The sequence below is a fragment of the Cygnus olor genome, chromosome 13 (assembly GCF_009769625.2).
Source record: "Cygnus olor isolate bCygOlo1 chromosome 13, bCygOlo1.pri.v2, whole genome shotgun sequence".
Taxonomy (NCBI): Eukaryota; Metazoa; Chordata; class Aves; order Anseriformes; family Anatidae; genus Cygnus; species Cygnus olor.
In genome coordinates, this window is record NC_049181.1 from 13,106,024 (window position 1) to 13,128,663 (window position 22,640).

The 22,640-nt window shown below is 43.3% G+C and overlaps 1 long non-coding RNA gene across 4 annotated transcripts in view; it reads right to left on the reverse strand.

Moving 5' to 3' along the window:
* The window catches only part of LOC121077564, a 51,136-nt gene extending 29,104 nt beyond the window's left edge, over positions 1-22,032 (reverse strand). For 2 of the 4 annotated variants that reach the window (XR_005824161.1, XR_005824162.1), the window contains exons 1-7: positions 21,841-22,029; positions 20,080-20,474; positions 19,816-19,991; positions 15,373-15,462; positions 13,751-13,965; positions 10,092-10,237; positions 5,177-5,325 (exon numbers count right to left, since the gene is read on the reverse strand). This is a non-coding gene — a long non-coding RNA (uncharacterized LOC121077564). Of the gene's footprint in view, positions 1-5,176; positions 5,326-10,091; positions 10,238-13,750; positions 13,966-15,372; positions 15,463-19,815; positions 19,992-20,079; positions 20,475-21,840 lie in introns of all 4 variants that reach the window. The other 2 variants (XR_005824160.1, XR_005824163.1) reach the window with 2 other exon arrangements.
* Positions 22,033-22,640: the final 608 nt, after the last annotated feature.

Consider the following 22,640-nt stretch of genomic DNA (forward strand, 5'->3'; position numbering starts at 1 on the left):
GGAATAACATAAGTCGTGAGAAAACTAGTCTGTCTCATAAATCTTCCCAGGAAAGTGGCTGCTGTTTTATGTTATTGCAGTGTGTTGTTTCCAATGAAGTGATTACTGTTAGATGTATTTTTAAATTGGTTTTGGTATTTTTAAAAATACATGACTTTGAGAGTGATAGAAACAAGATTGAGTGGCGCTAGACAGTGCCTACAATATGATTAACTTTTTCCCAGACCAACTACTTCCAAAATTAAAGTTACCAATAGAGCTATTGTCAACTTTCACCTGTCTGAAAAGGGCTCGTTGGAGTCTGTGAAATATATGCAATTACCCAGTGCCCCCCCAAACCCTCCCCTTGCTTCAGACACTACATCGCTTGCTTTCCGCTTCAAGATGTCTGATTAATAATCACTAGTGTTATTTTAAAGTGTGAACGTGTAAGTTTAGGCACCAGAGCTCTGTAACAGAGCCTCGAGTTACTTCGCCTTGCGACAGAGAGGTTGTGGCTTCTGTCCATGGAGGTGAGGAACAGCTTTGGGTATTAACAGGTTCAGCTGAAGGCATATATGCACGCAAAAAGGCTGAGCTAGATTTACTCAGCTCCAAATCCATGTTAACCTTTTCCAGGTGAGATAAAGTTCATTTGGAAGACATTCAAAGCAATAAATATCAGGCGAGAGGCTTTCTCAGGGTTTTACAAGTCATTAAAACTCCAGGTAGATTTTACCTATCAAAGGCTTCACTTGCGGACTGCTGTGCTCACACAGACCTTTTCCTGGATATCGTCTTATCACTTCCAGCAGCTAACAAAGCCTGCAGCCACCCCAGGGCCCACCTACAGGATCCCTCTGCCTGCTGTGTGCTGCACAGACCAGGCAGTGCAGGGTTAAACTTACCCAGACACGGGAGACTCAATAAGAGGCAAAAGGAAAATGAATTAGAGGAAAATCAACAGGCAGCAAAGGAAAAACTAAATTACATTTCATGTACACACATGCACTCCTTTGGCTGCAGGGGCCGAAAATGTAGCCAAAACTGGGCTGTTTTCATTCTAAACAGTGTATCAATCCATTGATTAATTTTACACTTTGTTCCTTATGAACCTGGGCTGGGGCCATGAATGCTGCTATGAAAAGAAGAATATAGCCAAAAAGGAACTCTTAAAAAGTTGGCAGCTGTTTCAAGGCAATGTGTCTGGCCAGCAGGAAGGAGATGGCTCCTCCAGGGAAGTGTATGGAGCTGTAAAATCATTTGTGAACCGGCCCTGCTCAGTTTATAAGGTGTGCGACTGACTTAAAGTCAAGTTTCTTGCACAAATTTGTGACTTGTAAATCAAATGATAAAAGTAGCCTTAAGTATCATTTTTCCAAAAGGGCATTACAAGATTGGTTAAGAATGACTGTATTTCCTCACTAATACCATTAACTTCAGAATTGTTTCCATCCATTACCGAGCCGAACAAGGAGGGTTTACTGTAAGTTGCTACACGCTGCATGGTTCAGCTGGTCAGCTTTATGGTATAGGAAACAGAAATAAAATAAAATAAAATAAAGAAATACAGTAAAACACCATGGACCAATTTCAGCCTTGGTGTAATCAAATGCAAATAGGAATTGATGGCATTGCACTCACTCACACCAGGGCTGACTGAGAAAACGGAGGCAGCAAACCTCATCTCGCCGTGCCACATCCCAGAGCAGCCGAGGTGAGCAGGAGCAGGCTTCTATCTCATCATTTCCCCGTTACCTGCTATCTGCTGCCTAAGTGCTTCCTGTAAATCTTAATTCACATCAGTATTTCTGTTCCATAAGTGTGTATTCCTTTCAGCACGTTAGGAGGCTAAGGAATGATTTGGGAAATACCCGTAAAATCGCTCAGAGATAAGCCAAGTGTGACTTTGAATAGGTGGGGTTCTGTGTAAGATCTCAAGAAAGTGGGATGGAAGGATTGAAGAACTATGTCTGTGATATATCTCCTTCCTCATCCAGACCACTTTGCTTACTGAGGGACAGGGCTACAAGTTTCCATTTACAGGAGGGTCAGGAAACCCATGATACTGCTTATCTTGTTTGCATCAGGCAAGAGATAGCAGGAATCACTCTTACTGACAGGGAAACTCCCTGTCTGTAAAAGACCAGCACAAAGCCAGGACACCCCTTAAATGCCTCAGAAAAGGGATCTGCAAAGGCTCAGGGCAGGCGTGGATTACCCAAAGGCAATCCAACCATTCCCTTGGTCAACACAGTGCTTCACTGTCAGCATGCATCCAAGCATGTGTCTGAGGGAAGAGTTTGGCTCACTGGTGAATTCACCTACATATTCAAATTTTGCAACTACAATGAAATAAAATTACACTTAGGTGGGCTTCTAAACCATTGCTCACATAAGCCACAAAGCTCCTCCTGTGTAGGTTGCCCGACCATCCAACTTTCAGTCCTGCCAAGCACCCACAACTTCAGCACTTCTTAGCAAACAAGGGATTCAAAAATCTCTGCATAGAATGAATTCTTTCCCTTCTCGCTGCATTTCAATACTGCTAATTGCTAATTAATCACAGACTTTGCCCAGCCTCCCCCTTGCCCAAGTTTTACGGTTAAAGTTTTGTTTGAACTACACTTCCCCCAGCAGAGCAGCACTGGAGGGTCAACAGAGCTATGCCGTGTGCCATGAAAAGTGATGCTTCTGTTAAGAGGCCTCGTTATTGAAATAACTTTTGAGTTAATGCTTGGAAATAACTTTGAAATGAGGACTTGCACAGATTTGTTTTCTTAGTGCAGCAATTAGCTTCATGCGCAGTGACTGGCTGCAGTGCCTTCTGCCATGTCTGACACATTAAATAAATTATTCACTCCTACTTCATTAGTTGGAAATACAGTTTGTAATACCTGCCGAGCTACAGGACAAGCAGCAAAGCCACAGATCATCTAAAATAGAAAAATGAAGTCAGGTTTTGCTGCTCCCACATAAACAGAAAAAAAAAAAAAAAAAGGTGGGACAAGGTACATAAGATACCATTTTTCCTACCACTTGCCTCAATAAGAAAACTGCCCCCTGCCCTTGTTCCTTTTTAATGACCAGGTTACGATTCTTTTCTTCTCAATGAGTTGGACTGCCTCAGTGAAAATCCCCTTGCCTCTGGTGGAAATACCCTCAGCATTGGTTACTTTTTAATGAAAGTACAATGCCACGGCCCCAAGAAACAGCTTATTGTTTTAACTGTCATTCTGTCTCTCTGTTGCAAGCAAGCTCTGTGCAAGAAGCCTATTTACCAGGCTTCACATGGGTGAGCAGTAGCACTTCGTGGAAAGGTGGACTGAGGCAAGGAGAGGTGTGGGTTGTTGTTCAGGCTTACCAGTCTCCAGCTGGCACACTGGGCCAGATCAGAGGACTGGCTGCTCCCATGGGAGATGGGGCAAGCTGGGGAGACAGCACCTATTGATCTAACAGCTTTCCACCCCCAGCACCTGCACCTTTGGAGCCTTACTCTGCTCCTCTACCCTCATCAGTCAAAGCAGCCCCCAAAACAAAGCCTAGACCCAGCCAACTTCAACTTGAGATCAACATGTTCTCAGCCTTCAGAGGTACTGGAGCCAGTCACTAGTAGGCACTAGTTCACATGCAGTGAAATGAGTGGGATTCAGGCCATAATGCTGGCACGCATTTTACAAAGACAGACACCTGTAATTAAATCGGGGAACTATAGGCCTGTTAGTTTGACCTCAGTGCCAGGGAAGCTCATGGAGCAGATTATCTTGAATGTTGTCACGAGGCACTTGAAGGGCAACCAGGCGATCAGGCCCAGTCAGCATGGGTTTATGAAAGGTAGGTCCTGCTTGACGAACCTGATCTCCTTCTATGACCAAGTGACGCGCCTGGTGGATGAGGGGAAGGCTGTGGATGTGATCTACCTTGACTTCAGTAAGGCTTTTGACACTGTTTCCCACAACATTCTCCTCAAGAAACTGGCTGCTCGCGGCTTGGACTGGCGTACGCTTCGTTGGGTTAAAAACTGGCTGGATGGCCGGGCCCAAAGAGTTGTGGTGAATGGAGTCAAATCCAGTTGGAGGCCGGTTACTAGTGGAGTCCCCCAGGGCTCAGTGCTGGGGCCGGTCCTCTTTAATATCTTTATTGATGACCTGGACGAGGGGATCGAGTGCACCCTCAGTAAGTTTGCAGATGACACCAAGTTAGGTGCGTGTGTCGATCTGCCCCAGGGAAGGAAGGCTCTGCAGGAGGATCTGGATAGGCTGGACCGATGGGCTGAGGTCAACTGTATGAAGTTCAACAAGGCCAAGTGCCAGGTCCTGCACCTGGGGCGCAACAACCCCGAGCAGCGCTACAGGCTGGGAGATGAGTGGTTGGAAAGTTGCCTGGCCGAGAAGGACCTGGGAGTACTGGTTGATAGGCAGCTGAATATGAGCCAGCAGTGTGCTCAGGTGGCCAAGAAGGCCAACAGCATCCTGGCTTGTATAAGAAGCAGCGTGGCCAGCAGGTCTAGAGAGGTGATTGTCCCCCTGTACTCGGCTCTGGTGAGGCCGCACCTCGAGTACTGTGTTCAGTTTTGGGCCCCTCGCTACAAGAAGGACATGGAGGTGCTCGAGAGAGTCCAGAGAAGGGCGACAAAGCTGGTGTGGGGTCTGGAGAACAAGTCTTATGAGGAGCGGCTGAGGGAGCTGGGGTTGTTTAGCCTGGAGAAGAGGAGGCTCAGGGGAGACCTCATCGCTCTCTATAGGTACCTTAAAGGAGGCTGTAGAGAGGTGGGGGTTGGTCTATTCTCCCACGTGCCTGGTGACAGGACGAGGGGGAATGGGCTAAAGTTGCGCCAGGGGAGGTTTAGGTTGGATATTAGGAAGAACTTCTTTACTGAAAGGGTTGTTAGGCATTGGAATGGGCTGCCCAGGGAAGTGGTTGAGTCGCCATCCCTGGAGGTCTTTAAAAGACGTTTAGATGTAGCCCTTAGTGATATGGTTTAGTGGAGGACTTGTTAGTGTTAGGACAGAGGTTGGACTAGATGATCTTGGAGGTCTCTTCCAACCTAGACGATTCTGTGATTCTGTGATTCTGTGAAATTCCTAGGTACATATTCAAGCATCAAAATGGGTGACGTGATTTTCCAGAAGTGCTAGGCAGTTATGGCAGCAGAGGCACCAAGGTGAACTCCTGTACGTGTGACAAACGTGCTCACCTCCAGTGCAGCTGCCACCCTGAAGCAGGCGTGGATGACTTATGCCTTTCCCTTGCTCAATCAGATTCCCCCAGGTAGAATTAAAAGGTTTAGCCACTGCAGGCCGGCTGCACTCTCCCCAGCCACATATCCATGGATATAGGTCTGCTCTGCAAAAAGAAGAAAAAGTGTTGTTTAAAGAAGAAGAAAAAGGAGAGAAGAAATCTAATAAATATCCCATTATTTTCAGTGTATATTATGCAAAATTTGGCATGAAATCTTTATCTCACATAAATGTGAAGGTCACTTATTTGTTCATTAAATTCTCCTCAGTCTACATCATTATGCTCATAGTTTTTCTTATACTTAATGTATTAAGGGCCTGCCAAACTCATTAGACATCAGCTGATAAATGAATTTGAACTCACAATCTGTTAAAAATCACATAGGCACATTAGAGCAATATTTCCATGGCTTAGAGACCGTATACATTTAAATCTTCCCAGAGAGCATTCTGAGCATTTTTGATCCAGTGCAGCAGACTCAACACATAATTCAAGTCTGCTTGCTGTAAAAATTTACAGGCTGGGATCTTAGTATCACTAGTCGTAAATCAAAGCTGCACACTTAAAAATGTGGTAGTGGCAAAACTGTTGGAGAGGGTGTAAACATCTTATCAAGCTCATTGTCATGCTGCACTTGCATTGGAATAATAGGGAGAGATTGTTAAATACTGCATATATTTTCTCTTTTCTGGTGGAATTTGTCCACGTAACATATAACCCTGTGTAATTTTCAGCCTGGGCAAATCTCTGGGTGGGGAAGAGCTTCTGAAGCGGTCCCAGATTCTTGCCCTAGTGCCATGGCTCCGAATACACTTTTACATGAAATGTGGACGGAGGAGAACACGGGGCATGTTTATGCCATAGTTTATGCTTCACTTACTCGTTGCTCTTTATTGTAATTTCCCCCAACTGATGATAAAATGCTTATAAAGCATTGAGCTGATAATTTGCAGACTCTCCCGCTGCTCTGTTTGTTATAAAGCTACTCATGTCTCCAGGAGAGTCTTTCTTCCTTTTGGATTTATGAGCCTAATGAACCACTGTTATTCTCCATCACAGGAGCCAGTGATGCTGTGACATTATAGCAGGAAGATTTGAAAACTTATGAGAAAGCACTTGAAACAAACTGCTGCTCTTAATAAGTGCCTCTTGTCTTCAGTGTGGTCTGAGGAAGATCTAAGGAAGCTAATGAATGAGCAGAACAAACTGAGTCCTGCACTAACCCTGTAAATTCCACCGCGGAGTAAGCAGTGCTGGCGAGACAAATCCTCTCCTGGCATGAACTGTATTATCAGTGGCAGGATGCTGATATGCAGCTCCACAGAAGGGCCCGCTCAGCACACAAGAAGCCCAAGTCCTCAGGACTACTTAGAGTTTCCAGATCAGGGCTGCTAGATGTATGAGACTAAATACAATTAAATCAAACTGCCACTGAAATTAATTTCCAGCTTACCGGCACCTCTTTCACTGGAGCTCTGCTGGCTGACCAGACAGCTTTTTGCCCCCCAAGGCACTCTAGATTCACTCAAACATCTTTTCTGGAGCCAGCCCTGTCACCAAATTCCAATCGCTTCAAACCAAAGACATGGAGGCGGGGGAAAAGGACCAGTTCCTGAGGCCTAGATGCAGACTGCTGGTCACCTTGTTATTTCCAGAAAGGAGCACATTTCTGCCTACCATGGCAGCGCACAATGAAGAGAAAGGCAGTACCGTGGCTAGGCCAGCCCCAGGCCCTTTAGGAAGTTATAGGTCATAACCAACAACTTCAGCTCCACCTGGAGACCATTAAGAAACCCATGTAAAGCCTGGAGCACATAGCTCACTGGCCCCAGTGGGATGCCCTGAGCTAAAAGCATGCCCCATTCAAAGCCCCCTTGTTCAGGCTGTTATCAAAGAGACAGCTCCTGGACCCCAAAATCGACTTCAGCTGGCCAAAGTGTGGGGAGCGAGGCAGGAGAAAGTTGCCCAACATGAAGCAGGAGCCAGCAGCGGTGCTGGGCACAGGACCCAGGCCCCTTGGCTGGGAGTACGACTGAGACACCCGCGTGCTCTGGCAAGGTCCCTGCTGCCTTTGGCTGCCGTGCCGGGCTCCCAGAGACCAGTGGGTTGAGCCAGGCGAGCCATGCCGCCTGTTGGGGCAGAAGTTGAGCCGCCGCCAGTCCCTTCCCACCCTCAGCATCCCTGCCTGCAAGCCAGCTGGCTCCCTGCGGCTCCAGCCGCAGTGTCAGACAGCACGTAGGCAGCACGGCCAGGCAGAGCTTGCTGCGGGGCAGCGCCAAGCCACGGCCTCCTCTGATCCTCTTGACATACTCCCTCTAGCTAGGGGATGCTACAGCTGGCTCAAAGGTACATCTGCAGGTGAGCTGTCTTGCCAAAATAACGAGACCTCCCACCACACATGATGCTTAACCACTCTGTCAACTCTGCATATTATTCAGAAAAGCTCTGCTGTCTTCAGTTAATCTGTAATCATCAGATCTTTCATCATGGCACACATATCTCAGCAATTGTGCTCATTACAAAAACCACCATGGCATAATAGGAAACAATGACATGTTTTTTCCTTTTCCTACGATACTGTGGGGTTGAGAACTCGGTGCGACGTAGGTCATTCAGCCAGCAAAATATTAGAGGAAGATGTATGGCGACATGCCAATCAGTGCTTTGAAAAGCTCAGCCTAGGTGACTCTGTTTGTTAAAAAGTATTCAAAAGCCCCAATTACAATCAGTTAAAAGCAATAAGCATGCAAATTATTTTAAAACAAACTTTAATTAATTTCAGCATATGTTTCACTTAGGCTGATTAGTCAAATCTGATTTTCTGAAAAGAAACAATAAACATCTGCTAATGATGATTTACATATTACCACTCACATGGCCTGCAGTGCGCTTGGTGCTGATGCAGGTTCTGCATCAGAAAAGAGATTTTGTGCTGTGCCAGCTGCCCCCGGCCCGCAGCCAGCAGGTACGGAGCACGACAAAAATAATTCTTTGCTAAAATGGCTAGAATTGCCCTAAATTGTGATGGTGTTTGTATGAACAACAATCCCACTAATAGCTTTCCTTTTCATTAGACACTCTTTGGGTAAGAAACAGGTAAGAAAGCCTGAAGACTGGACCCAGAGAACTCCAAGCTGAAGCTCTCCACAGTCTGACCTTGGTTCAGCTCTGTCCTCTGAGATGCCAAGTGAGAAATTATTCAGCCAGCTGCATTCAGAACAGCAAGAAGGGCTTAACAAATTGTTCAGACCCCATTTCCACTAAAATCAGTGGAAAAAAAAATTATCAGCTGCTATGAGTGCCTAACGTAGCCAACACAATCGCCTATTCTCTGCTCATTATATAGAGAGACAGGATGTGATAATCCCGCATAGTCAGGAGGATAAATCCCTCTTTACGCCTGAGACTCCACTGTGGGAGGCCTGAGTACAGCCCCCTCATACCTTTGGGGCTGCAGCTCACAGTAATGTAAATATTTAAAAGTCCATGCTATTTTACATTCACGAGGCTGATAATGGAATAGTTTTAATATCCTTACAATGCCAAATCCAGATTAACACGATAACAGTGGCTCCCAAGAAGTTTATTAGCACTCGTACCCAATATGTAGTAATCCTAGAGAAAAAAAAAAGAAACAAAAAAAAAAAAAAGGAAAAAGAAGTCCTGCCAATGTATACTGCACACCAAGCTACAGGATGTCGTATTCCAAGAATTATTTCAGTTGTAGAAACCATGTGGCTCCATTACTTGGCATGAAGAGAGGATAAAGAGAGAATGGTCTATGACAGGTGTTGCTTTAAATATTTTGAAGATATGCATCAGGAATAGTTCATAAAAGTGCTTCCAAAGTAGCTCTTACACCCACTGGGCTTGGCAGTCCTCACTCTTAAAAAACATGAACTTGGCACAGCAGCCTCCTAAATCTTTTAAACTAGCTTAATCCTCGAAACGTGCACTCAGCTAGATGGGTGCATTTATCTGAAACTCACTTATTTACAAGCAACGAAAACATGAAATTGGCTGGTCCCAGAAGGCAACTTTGTACTTTCCAACTCTCCTGCTTTCATAAATCAACCCATTCAAGAGGGTGCCACATTTGTTTTTTCCATTCTCACATTCTGCCTGAACAATCATTCCCCATTTAATGCCAAAGATGATCCTCTGGAGATGGCTCCACATGATTCTGTGATTTCTAGCTCCTGTGGGACTAAAAGTGCATGTGTCTTGGCAGACACCAGGAGGTTTGCAAAATCTGGAGTTCTGGGAATGTTTCAAAGGAGGTTTCTTTACCAAACAATGCTTCTGCTATGTGGGTGCCTAGTGTGAGTGATAACAGTAGGATCACCACAGCTCTGCTGCTTCCCTCTCCACGGAGAGCAACCCAGAGAGTGGGAAATGGAGCTGTACTTCAAATACATGCTCCTTTGGTACCCATACTGCTCTGGATGTGCAGAGTCGAGTGCCCACACAGACAGGTAGATGCATACATCACAACCACCATGGCCAGCTATTTTCAACACTGAATATTTAACACTTTCTGGGTATACTAATTCTGCAGAAGGTTCTTGCATCTCCTCCATGGGAAGGGAGAGCAGTCTTAATTCATTAGACACAAAGAATTCACTTCTTCAACTTTCTTCCCAGTTTGGTGAAATAAAGGATTCCTCAATAGCATATTCACTCGTGTGTCCTTCCTACATTATGCTGCTTCTGCATAACAAAGTGTACAGTAGCCAAGTATCACCCCTATATGATGCTTTCAGCTTGAGAATTCAAAATTATTATTGAATCTTCTCCCTAGTGAACTCCTTCCAGAAACTACACTACCCCAGCAGAGATCATGGGTTCATGACTGCAGGGACGTAACCCACCTTGGAGGATGGAAACACTGGTGCAGCAAGAGATCAAGGCTCACAGCCTGTAGCTGAAAGCACCATCTCTAAGCCAGCCAGACCCAGGGCAATGACACGGCTTCTCCACGCTTCTTCTGTGACCAGGAGAGGATGCCAGCTGGTTTCTACCAGAAAAAGAAAAGTAAGCAGCTATTACAAGGTTAAAACAGTTCATGAAAAGATTGGAATTTGCCTTGTTGTTGTTGTTTTTTTTTTTTCTTTTTTCCTTTTTCTTTTTTTTTTTTTTTTTTTATAATATGGCACATAAAAATCAGTGAGAAGAAAAAGGGTGCTTTTCTTATCTGCCCAGCAGAACGGCACATTCATAAATGCACTTTCATTTGCCTTTTTACACCAAATTACCACCTGTCACCTGATCATTTCAGCCCCAGGACTACTACAGGGATTTCCCTTTATTCTTCAGCTTTTAAAGATTGTCAGGTACTGGATTTAAAACCGCACGAAGAGCAGCACCGGGCTTGAGAATGCAGTCAGGCCCACAGAAATAGGAAAGAATCTGTTTCCACAGAAACTTTGAGAAAAGGAACAGCAGCTCTTCATTCATTCCTGAATCTTCTTTGAGGTCTGGAGTAAAGATTTACTGAGAAAATGAGTTACATGTGAATATACCAGATGATGAGTCAGAAAAGCTCTGGGCAAGAATTCAGCAAACTTCAGTTTTACCAGTGCTCATATGCTTCTAAAACAAGGTCCTGAGGAGCTTGTTGTCAGGCACAGGGGAAAATGGGCACGCTGGATATGTGGCTTTTGTCAGCCAGCAAACTGGATATGTGTATGAGATGGAGGTGGCTTCTCACAGATCCTACTTTCCCCGAAATAAAGCGGTCCCCAAATTTTGTTGGCTTGGGAACAACTGTGAACATAAACCATCCTGCCAGAACCTCAGACATTTCTCATCCTGTCTGCATCGGTTTGAACTTTTTAATTCCCTCTTGATACAAGCAACACGGGAAGGTCTCAAAGGCAACACAAGAACCCTATGTTGTGAGAGATGGGTTCTTTTCTGACAGGTATTAAATTTAACACCTCCAAGCTCCTCTGGAAGAAGTGAAAGAGGGGAAAAGAATAAAATATACAACGTGATAGCAAAGCTCCTTGTCTTTGAAAGCAAAACTCCCATCCCGTGCAAAGAATATGAAGGAAACAGATGTTCCCATGTGGAGTTTAATGGCTAGATTGCTAAAGGGATAACATAATTTCTCCTGTCTGTGTATGCCTTGCTCAGACTAGTACAGCAAAACTTCCTCCTCCTGAATTAATGATCCTTTATTAAGGACCAGATTCTGGTCAGTTTGAAGTAAAATGAGCAGAAATACCCTCACATCACTTCTTCCCTTCCATAAGTGTCCTGCACTAGAAGCTACAAAAATAGTCTGCGTGCCCATGGGAGCACGGACATCTTCCTCTGTAGGTTTCTGGAAGCAGGAATACCCCATCCTTCCAAAGACAGGACAGAGATGAAGAGGTTTCTGACCACTCTCCCTTCCAGTCTAGTGACTCTATAAGCAGTTCTGTTTTGGGATTCACAAGCTCACTTCAGTCACAAACCCCAGTTACATGATTGAGTTTCCGCCAAACTGACTTGAAGTGTCCTTACTCCACAAGAGCCAAGACTGCAAAAGTCTTACTCTGTCAGACCTCCCCAAAAGTGAAGGGTGCAACACTAACCCCTCTGTGCTGTGCCATGTTTTCCTCACTAATCTGTGAGGCATTAACAGACAGAATTTGGTCTCCAGAATTTCAGAACTGAGAATTTACCACGAAGAATATACACCTTTCTCTTGGTTTTTCACTTTAGGTTTTGAGCAATTGTATCGGGTACTTTTCAGGTCAGTTCCTTTACTCTCAAGTTAACCCTGATTTCTATCTAACAAATAAAAGGAGAGAGCACCAAGTACATTGTTGGGAAAGTCAGTAGTTAAGAAGCACCTACGTGACCATGTTATGTCTATGAGAGCTCCTAGAAAAAAAGGTCACCGTGTATTTATCTGACTGCATACTCCGTAGGAACCGTGCTCTATAAGAAGTGCTTTTAGCAACAGTTAACATTTTCAAGACAATATGTCAGCTAACGCTAACCTTTGAGAGGAGGGTTCGAAGAAAGGTTAAGGCAAGTTAACCTAAATAGCTTAGAGAAATAAAGAGAAGTGTTGGAGGTAATTAATACTTGAGAGGGAATAATGTAAAGGATGAGACAGACTTATTTGAGGTTGGCCAAGTGCAATGTACTACAAGAGGTAATAGCTTTAAATTAAAGAAGGGCAAGTTTAGATTAGATAACAAGAAAAAACTTTCCAAGAGGAACAGTAATTCAGCAGCATAGTGGTCTGAAGAGAGGAGCCGCGCAACCATTATCAACAGACACATTCCAGCCGACGCCAGCTAGCACTCTCAGAGGGAAAAATACCTGAGATAAACCACAAGAGATCCTGGTGATTTGACTCAGCAATCTATAAAGACCATTCCAAACCCAACATCTATGATCATGTGATTAACACACACATCACCTATTAATCTTACATGTTTCAATGGCTACCACTTCCCATTTGTAGCATACCCACCTGACACAGATGGATGGTGGATTGCAGAACCATAACGTAGCCCTACAATGGATTATTGGTCTGATCCTCCCCTTAGCCATGCATCACGTCTCACCTCATACATGTTATTCCCTATACAGTAAATTTGCAAAGACCGACTCCCACCCCCAGAAAAGCCAGATGCAAGAACCAAGCTGGAAAAGCTAAAAATGTGTTTCAGGTATTCATTTAGCGGCATGTTTAGCTGACCACAGTTTGTAAATGTGCTGAAATGTTTCAAAATGAAAATGACTGGATCTCCTAACAACATGCCATCAGCTCTTATTTTATGAGTTTATTTGCCATGATCTTTATAATTTTGAGGGATTAGTACTTCCTTCCTCAATCATCTAATTTTCCTCCTTTTTCTTCAGCCTACAGTATGATCTGTTAACCTCTTCTTTGTTTGAAAGGGCAATTGTTGAACTGAATTTCAAAAAGATTTGATGACTTCTGGCAGGGAAGAGAAAATACAAGATGTTGCATAGTCTGAAAGAGGAAACAGCATAGGATCTCATCTGTCACACAGTATACCACGTAATTAGCAGAAGCATTGTTTCACTCTGATTAAAACCATATTCCAGCAGAACAGTTGTTCTGCTGTGCATGTCTCTAAACCCAGACGTTCCCTCAAGAATAAAACTCCCCAGAAAAGTGCAGGGAAGTTGAAGACATCCCACAGGAAACTAGTAACTGGGTCCAAAAGTACAACGGCTGTGCTCAGTGAGGGTATCAGTGGGGCAAAGCACTACAGGATTAGGTCCAGATAAGCAGTCATATTTATGTGCTAAACCACCAATGAAATCTGAGAGACACTGATCCATGCCAGGCTAGAAAGACATGGTCAGAAACGGAGATGTGAAATTGGGGCTCCTGGCTTTTCTTCCCAGCTTCACCATCGACTTCCCACAAGACTGCATGCATAACAATAATTCAGTGCAAAGGTGATATCTGTAAATCACACATATTCTCAAAAAGTTGCCAAATATATTGTCAAAAATAGTTCTTTCTAAAGTATTTATCACCCAGTCTTCTTACCTCTCTGCTTACCAGATCCAGGTATGATTTCCATCACTGAAAGGTTTGAGTAATATATCTAGCTATATTAGTCAGACCAAAAGATTAGTGGCAGGAAATTGTCCAGGGTTCAACAGCAGCATTTAATCTTACAGCTGCAATGTAAGATTCTCCCTTCCCTCCTCTCAACAGGTTAATTCATGAAGGTTTATTGATGGTCACAGCGATGGTGGGCTCTGAAAAGGCAATACAATAAAAAGGGACTTTATAGAGGAACTTTAAGAGAAAAGGAAGAGAAAAACATTGATTCCTGCAGGCCCTCAGATAGACCAGGTCTAGATGAATAGAATTCAACTTGCAAAAAATAATAAATTGAATAAAGTTGAGTAAAAGGTAAATTTCATTTCTGCAAAGAAACTCACAGACCACTGCTACAGGCCAAGAATATCCTAACGTGGCACCTCATCGCATGTCTCTGCTAAAAAAATTGTTGCCTTTATAACATTTATTGCCTTAGAACAGGTGTCACGTTCTACCCCTGAGTCAGTTGTGCCGCAGCCCTGTTATTCTCTGTGGAGTGTTTCACGTGCTCCAGTTTGTCCTTAGAGTAACTAGAAGCCTTCACAGGAAAATGAAAGGAAAAAATAAAATAAAAATAATAAGAAGAAAAAAACACCTGACAGGTCCAAGTTCCTGCAGCAGGAACAGATAGGCTTCCCGATCTGCCCAGGGAATCAGAAATCAGTTCTAAAGCACAAGACTCTGTAAGTTAAATTAACTTTCCTTTGAGGCAAAAGAGCTGGGGAGAGTAGTTGTAAATATGGTTGTCTTCAAAGACCACATGACCACACGTTTGCCAAAAGTTTAATAGAGCTAAGTTGGCTATGAAGTATGAGCTGGATATTTGACGAGGTTTCGGCTCATCAAAGGAATAAGGTATTTAGAACAGCTGTCCAACAGGGACATGAAACCAAGCTCACTTTAAGGTGGAGCTTAATAAATGAATTAGAGAAATTGCAGGACTCACTTATCTGCCACAAGATCTTATTTGGGGAAACAAAGCTTTCTTGTAGGTCATCAGTTTGCTTCCTGGCATCAGTTTCAGCGATTTCTAGCAACGTTACAAGGTGATCTGCAATTTCTAAGTCCTGCCAGTGATCAGGTTAAAGGTTACAGGTAACGCAGTCTGCCAGAATAAAAGCTGTATTTCTGGTTATAATCTGTTTAGACTTTGCCTATAGGGTTGGAGTTTGCTGTTATTGTTTCTTTGCTGTTGTTCCATCATCTATCTCGAATGCTAAATGCCTTGCGCTACACTAATCAAAGGTAGGAGTCAAACAAGCATTAGATGATAACATTTCAGATTTCTTCATGAACTATCCCAGCACCAACAGCCCCCACACATCTCAGCAGCCCCATAGCAGCCCTTGGTGCCCCAGCCACCCACCCCACAGTTTCCTACATCCATGTCCACCGCCAATGCCATTCACCTTGCTGCTCCGACCATGAAGCCCATAAGACACTTTCTCCATGCCTGAACTGGGCACTGGCTTCATTCAGCTCATCTGTCCCAGCAAAATGGTGGGAGTGACAGGACTTTTTTTAAGAACTTGTCTGCTATTCCTGCCTGTGTCTGGGTGTACCTGATGCCTTCCCAGGGCTCTGGCGACTTCATCGTGGGTGTCTTGGCTATCTGCATGCCTCGCAGGGTAAGGTTGGGGCATTGCAGTAGTCTGTAACGAGAGAGGAAAAAAATCAGCAAAACTCGCCTCTATCTGTAGCTGTTGGGAGCAACTCCACAATGCAAACACATTCATCTGCATGTATAATTTTGCTAGACGAGTGTGACATTTTGCCTGCTTGGCTGCACGAGCCCTTGCCAGTCACGCCACGAGGAGCTGCCTGCAGGAAGCTGGAGATCAAAACCCACCCGCTGCCTTTCGTCCCTCATCAGACACCAAAGGTATTCCCACTCCAGAACGGCTTTCTACAAGCCTTTTATTAATACTGCGCAGTTCTTGGGTGACTGAAATTACTCAGTTTCTAGCTTGCTGTCTCACAATTCGCGGGAGCTTATTATTAATGGCCCAGTAAAACAATGTACAGCCTGTTGTATCTTAATTCAATAGTCAGTAATGACCAACTTAGAGAGATCGTTTTAGACCTATGGGTTTTCTAAGGCCTTTTGAAGGTAATGGCAGTAAAATATGCATATCTTAATGTTACTTGTGAAAGGCAGAATATAGTGGCAGTATAAGCAATAATACAGCACCGTGTAATAAAAATTGAAAATTCTTTTCCCTAAGTGTAAATATAAAATACCTCTGGGGGACATATCTAAAGGAAGAGTGTTTCAATAACACATAGTTAAACTTAAAATTATATTTTTCAAAGCTATCCAAGTATAGTCTAATAAATAAACCATAAAATAAAACAACATTTTACAAGGAAGACTCATACTGTATTTCAAGCTTTTTGCCACTCTTAAAATCATTATTTAATATGGACAGTTTTAGTCACAAAATTTCAAGAGTTTATTCAATATCTTTTATGTGCTTTACAAGGTTATTAGAGAATTTATTTTCTCTTTCCCTTACAGATTGGAAGGTGGGCAGTGATATATGAGCTTTCACATTTTATTTATTCACCAAACTGTTCCAGATGTGATCCCATCATTTATCCACTGACACATCAAACCTGCTGCTTGACCTTTACAGTGACCTCTTTACAACATTTGCTTTCATGCTCTTAAAGTTATAGCAGCTTAACAGTGCTTGCTTCAGTGGGAAGACAAGAGAACTGATACTGGGGGGGGGGGGGAGGGGGATGTGGCTATAATTTAAAAATAATAAAAATTTAATTCATCTCTTACAATATGAAAACTAAGTCCAGGTGGTAAACTAGCCAGTGGAGTTATATTCCCAGAAACGTTTCAATCATATTTTACTCCAAACAGTATTTCACTCCATGGGCTTTGGATGTACTGCATTTGCACAAGCTAAATTTAGCAGGCACTGAGTCTTTCTCCATTTTTGTGATTCGTCACAGCAATAAGCATTCTTGGGGTGATACACCTTTCATTACCATACATCAGCAAACAGAAGGAGGGCCCATAAGCAGTTTTCCTGCTTAAAGGGAAAAAATTACTTACAATGCATCCAAATTTTCCATTAACTAAAAAAATCTACATCATTATGACCTTACCATTATGCAAAAAAAAAAATAAATAAATAAAAAAATTTTGGCATCATGTCTTGGGGAGTCAGTGAGTATGAGAAATTATTTCAGGTACAGATCATCCATTCCAGCCAGCTCCCAAAGACCAGACCTGGCCAGCTGGGAGTTTCTAAGTCTGGTGAACTTTTCCTCGGTATTTTTTTGTTTTATGTACTTCCACTTTTGGGCTGATACCAGCAGTAGACATGCCTCCGTTGTGGTTCATGCAATATTTATGGCCCAAGAGGTAGCAGAGAGTAGCAAGAAGCAAGCACACATGCACATACCCACACACACCCTCGTGTCTGAATCCAGGAGAGTTCCAGCCAAAGGATGAAGCCTTGAGAGCGTAAAAAAGATGTTGTACACCACCTAACTACCAACTCCCCCAGCCCACACTTTAATTCCACTTAGAAAAATTCCCACTGACTTAAACAGAAGTGTTCAAACAATGTGTAAGTAAGAAATAAGTAAAACCTGGAAAAAACTGTAGCGAGAACTTCTGGATGGCCTCTGGCTTCCCATGTGTTCAGCTCTTTGCTCTACCCACACCCACAGCAGATTCATTTCACTAGAATGCCTGAATTTTTGGATTCTTATCAAAGCAAAACCTGAACTGCAAAACGCTAAAGAACCCCCCACCTTTTTCCTTGCCCTCTTCTCCCTCCCCTCTCTGCACTGCCTTGGCCTCTGCCTCGCAGCCAAGCATGTCTGGAAAGGACTATCTGCAGCCTCCTGCAGCTCTGTGTTGCTGGAGGAGTGCTCACTGCCCAGCCGGTGCCAACATCCCCATCAGCATCGCAGAGGTGATCAGGTCACAGACCACCACCTGACCAGCCCGAGGTAGCAGGTACCTGTGCCCACACTGCAGAATCTTAACCCAAACACCAGCTTCGGTTTCAGTGACTTTTAACACAGACCTAAAGCACTGGGCCGAAACCAAGCCTCAAAGATTTACACTCAGAGTAGAAAATCAGATTTGCTCCTGCCATAATTTTTCCCTTCTAACACGATATTCTGGAACCATTGTTTTTGGTTTTGTTGTTGTTGTTTTTGTTTGTTTGTTAGTTTTTTTCTGTGTGTGTGCATGGCTTCTTTGTTTCAGGATTTTTTATTTTTTTTTTGGTAGAAGTAAGGAGGTTTCAGAATAAGATCTTAAACAGATATATATATTTTTTGGAATTTTAGTTCATCAATAATCAAAAAATGACACCAAAGAAAATGTACTTGTTTCTTTAGGCGTAAAGCAAAACACAAAGCTAAGCCAGTAGAAAGACAATGCATTAACCTAATGTTCTTTGAAAACCGATGAACGGTACAAATACTAGATCTGAAGATGCCAGCAGGAGAATATTATGAAGATAGCTGGAAGTACAGCTTCCAGGTTAAGCGATCACAGGAAGATTACAGTAACACCACCACCACCAAGTGATTAATTCTCAGGAAAGTTAAAAAAAAAAAAAAAAAAAAAAAAAGAGGTGCAGCCCTGTTTTGATCACTTCTCTAGTTCACAAACTCACATTTCAGCTGGATTCATGCTTTAAATAAATAGAGCCGAGTTTCAAAACTTTCTAACCAACCGTCATAAATAAGATTCAAGGGAGCTACCATGCTCACTTGCTATTGCTTATCCCTGCTGGCAAAGGAAATGCAACCGTTGGCTTTTGAAAGCCACAAATTTGCAGGGGTCTGGGGCGTGAGCTGGCAGGAGGATCAGGCTCCTCATGTTTGTAATTGAAAAGGACACGAAGTAATGAAGTAATTTCCCTGTCCCTGCTCTCCATGTTTATCAGAGGCCTGTCTGCAGTAGAGGAAGGGTGACAGGGTAATCTGAGCCTCCACAGAAAACCTGCTTTTTCTCCAAAGTTATTTAGGTTTCCATGAGCGCTGGCAGAATTTTGGAAGGAGTCCAGGAGAATGAAGGAATTTGGCTGCTCTGAAAATATCATACAGGAACTTTAAAAATTGAACTGATTTATTCCCTGTAATGTTTTCAATACTGTATAAATTAAGTTTGAGTTTCTAGTCTGGATTTTAAGAAGAAATTTTATATGTTATGAGCCATGAAAGAACTAGAGAAAAAAATCATATTGTATGATAATTCCACCTCTCCTATAAGAAGTGCTAGACTTTGCATATATAATGTGTTCAAAGGAATAATATGGAAAATGCATTACTTTGTAGCATCAAAGGATGTTCCAGAATACCTCGAGGTTCTGACAGCTATTTGGAGTTTGCTAATATCTCACAGCACTGTGAAATATATTAGCAACATGAAGTTTATATGTTCTGTTCGCCACTGACTAGCAGGAGAGCTGGGCTCAGGAGCACTGTAGGCTTCGAAAGTGCAACACCTAGAAAGTGTAACCTAATTGGAGAGAGAAAATTATCTCCTACAGAGAACTGCTTAAAGCCACCTTTAGTCTTTCATGTGCAGATGGCTACGCCTGGGCTTTATTCCCCTCATGGACACGCTAGCCTATGTCAAATACTCTGAGGAGCGACTTCCACAGCATAGTCTCAGGAAGTCCTCTAGCATCAATAAACAGCCATGTGCTTTCTGAGGCTTTATGATAAACTGTGAGGTTTTCAAAGGAACCACAATTTGCACATCTAACAAACATAAATATGTTTATCCATGGTGCCTTGTCCTCAGTCAGAGGGAGATACAGCTGTAAATAGCTAAATATATTTCCCTCTTTTAATCATCCATGGACACAACCTCAGCTGGTGATCTGAAGGTTGAGTCACAGTTGATCCTTGATTTGATTAATCACCAGCCTCCTCTGAGGTTTGAGTCTTGTTTCTGGTTCAGAGGTCAGCGTGTACAAAACATTACCAGGCAGCCGGCCACCTCCGTGCTAACAAACCTGCAGAGCACGCCGCTACCCAGCCGCCACCCCAAGCTGCAGGATAGGTGCCTCGCTGCACAGGCTGGTCCCCAGCTTTGGCCCCAAGAAGGAACATCAGGAGTCAGCCCACAGGTAACTGCCATGCGGAAAGGTGAGGAACGGACACTTAGGAGGAGATCACTTTATTCTGGAGCCTGAAAGAAAAATCAGGAAATTAGCAGCAACCGACAGAGTCACCAGAGAAGCGAAATGATAAAATTAAGGCTGCACTGGCTGCCAGACCTGCCTTGGAGAATCAAGAAGAGCGATGGAGGTGGAGAGCTGTTCACTGAGCAGCTGGAAAATGGAGTTATTCATCAGGTAACTCTCAGGAGCAGGCACGGACCTTCGGCATGTAGACAGGCTGCGGGGCTGATGCTGCTGTTTTGTACGGAGTACAAGGGAGCAGAAGCTGTTGTTCTTAACTGCTGGTGCACACCATTGTTCTTCCATCCCTGTGCTTCGAGTCACCTTTTCCAAAAAGAGCTCTGAATTTTCTGGCAGCAGTCTTCAGTACATGATCACTTGTAACCAGCACCATCACCAGCTACTTATTTGTGTGCAAGTATCCACCTCCGTGTCTTTCCATGTGCAAATGAGACAGTTATCATTCCTAATCTTTGGCACAAATGATTATGCTTGGGCAGATTAAAATAAAAAGAAAAAAAAAGAAAAATATATGAGAAAATAAAATAAATATATAAAAACATATGTATAATATATGTTTTATATATATATACATATATATATATGAGAAAATAAAAAATTAAAATTAAACTCTTCCAGGAGAGATGTTCCCTTTCCAGATCCCCCCTCTCTCTGTGCTTTGTGGCATTTGCAGTGTACAAGATATATACCGCCACACAGTCCTTTGAATCAAGGCAACAGCCCTTCTCTTCCTTCATTTTGTGACATTAATAGCTTCAACACCTCTTGGCCACTTGGGACAGGCAACAACCTCACCCTTTCAGCAGGACAGCATGCTAAGGATATACCTTCCTCTTCTTCCAAAACGCAGAATTTCTCCCACCTCTCCATGCCCATAATCCTGACATGCTGAGGTACGAACCAGAACCAACACCAGACGAACACCACTCTCTATGCCTGTGAAAATGGAGCAGCAATAATCCCAATGGTGTTCTTAGTTCTGTGGAGAAACCTAGAAATTTAATCCATTGGGAATAGGTTTTTCCACAGACTCTCAGCAGAGTGCAGAAAGTTGCAGATTTACAGTGTAATTAAAATTATATTTTTAGTTATATTTTCTACTGTGTGTGTTTATTTTTTTCCTCTGCTGCAGTATTCTGCAGGCCTTAAAGAAGTGTCCCTGTATCTTAGCACACAGAGGTCTTGGGATATTACTTGAAAACAGTACACCAAGAGGAAATTGTGCAATCAATTCCATGAGAATGCCTCCCTCAGCAATAAACACTGCCTGTGCCAAATAAATGGGTGATGTGCGTCATAAATTTCCTTTTCCTGTCAGAGCAGCCACAAGAAATGGATGAAGTTATGCACATTTGTATAAAAATAAAAACGTGTTATTTGCTCTCCAGCGCACCGCCGACAGGCCACTGCAAGCACCACGGAGTTGCAGAGCACCGAGCAGCCGAAGGCAGAGCCCCTCACACACAAAGGAAAGCACATCCAGTTTTTCTCACAGTCGTATTACGCCAGTTCCAGCCTCGCTGGTCACAAACGATGAAGGAATGCCTTAATTTTTGCATGCAACTCAAGCATCTTGTTTTTTAAGGAGGACATCCTGTTTTTTAAGGAGGAGGTGTTTACCACTTGCTGAAAATCAGACCTAGGCACACGGTCTTGGCTGAACAGCCCAAGCTTGACAGTCCAAAATCGCTAGCAGCTGGACTGGAAAATGAGGATCTTTTATCCTTTTTTCTAAGTAGTATTTTTTCCCTCTGTCCATAGTTACAGAGTGAGAAACTTGCTTGCATTGATATCAAAAGTATACAACCCATCACCGTTAACCACAGTGTTACTCACCACGATCAGTGGTGAGACCGTCTGACCCTGAGCCCCTCCGTGTGCCCACAGTGGTGCTGAGCACACACCTTGCACAGCTCCAGAGACCAGGACTGCAGGGTGCATGCTGACACAAAGTGGTATCGCCTCTGCTCGTACCCCTCAAGAAAGAGTGCATCTTTACCAGCCGCTTCCATAGGATTCCTAGCTCAACTGGGGGAAAAGAGAGAGCTGTCAATGCTGATATAAAAGAAATATAATTCAGGCAGCTGCTATTTGTGTTTTATTTTTAGATGTCTTTATTTTTTCCCCTTAGACTGCTCTCAATTTCTGTAATATTATTTTTTCTCCCAGGTCAAACAGCATCTGCTGTATAAAAAGGAAAATAAATTAATTTGCATTATCAAGTTCACATCCTTCCATTTATATTTTGCTAGAGTTGCCTTACTAGGAATTGCCCTGCTCTGCCCTCTGATACTTCATGAATTAGAGTCCACAAGAAGATCTTGGCATGACTTCAGCATCACTAATCACTGTACAGGCCTTAATTTGATAAAATGCAGCTGCTGCAGAGCAGGATTTACAGGCTGCATCCGTACCACCCCAAGAAGAGGGCAGTGGAGCAGCTGTGGGTGCAGCACCCTCCTCCCCTCCTTGCTGCCTCCTCTGAAAAATCCCAGCTCTTTGAGGCACAAGATGAAATCAATAGCTGTATATTGATTTGATCCCAGCTGGCATTTCATACACTGAAATGCCAACCTCTCCCCTTCCATGTCAAAAGGAGCCAAGAGTTAGAGCAAGCAGGAAAGAGAAACATAATA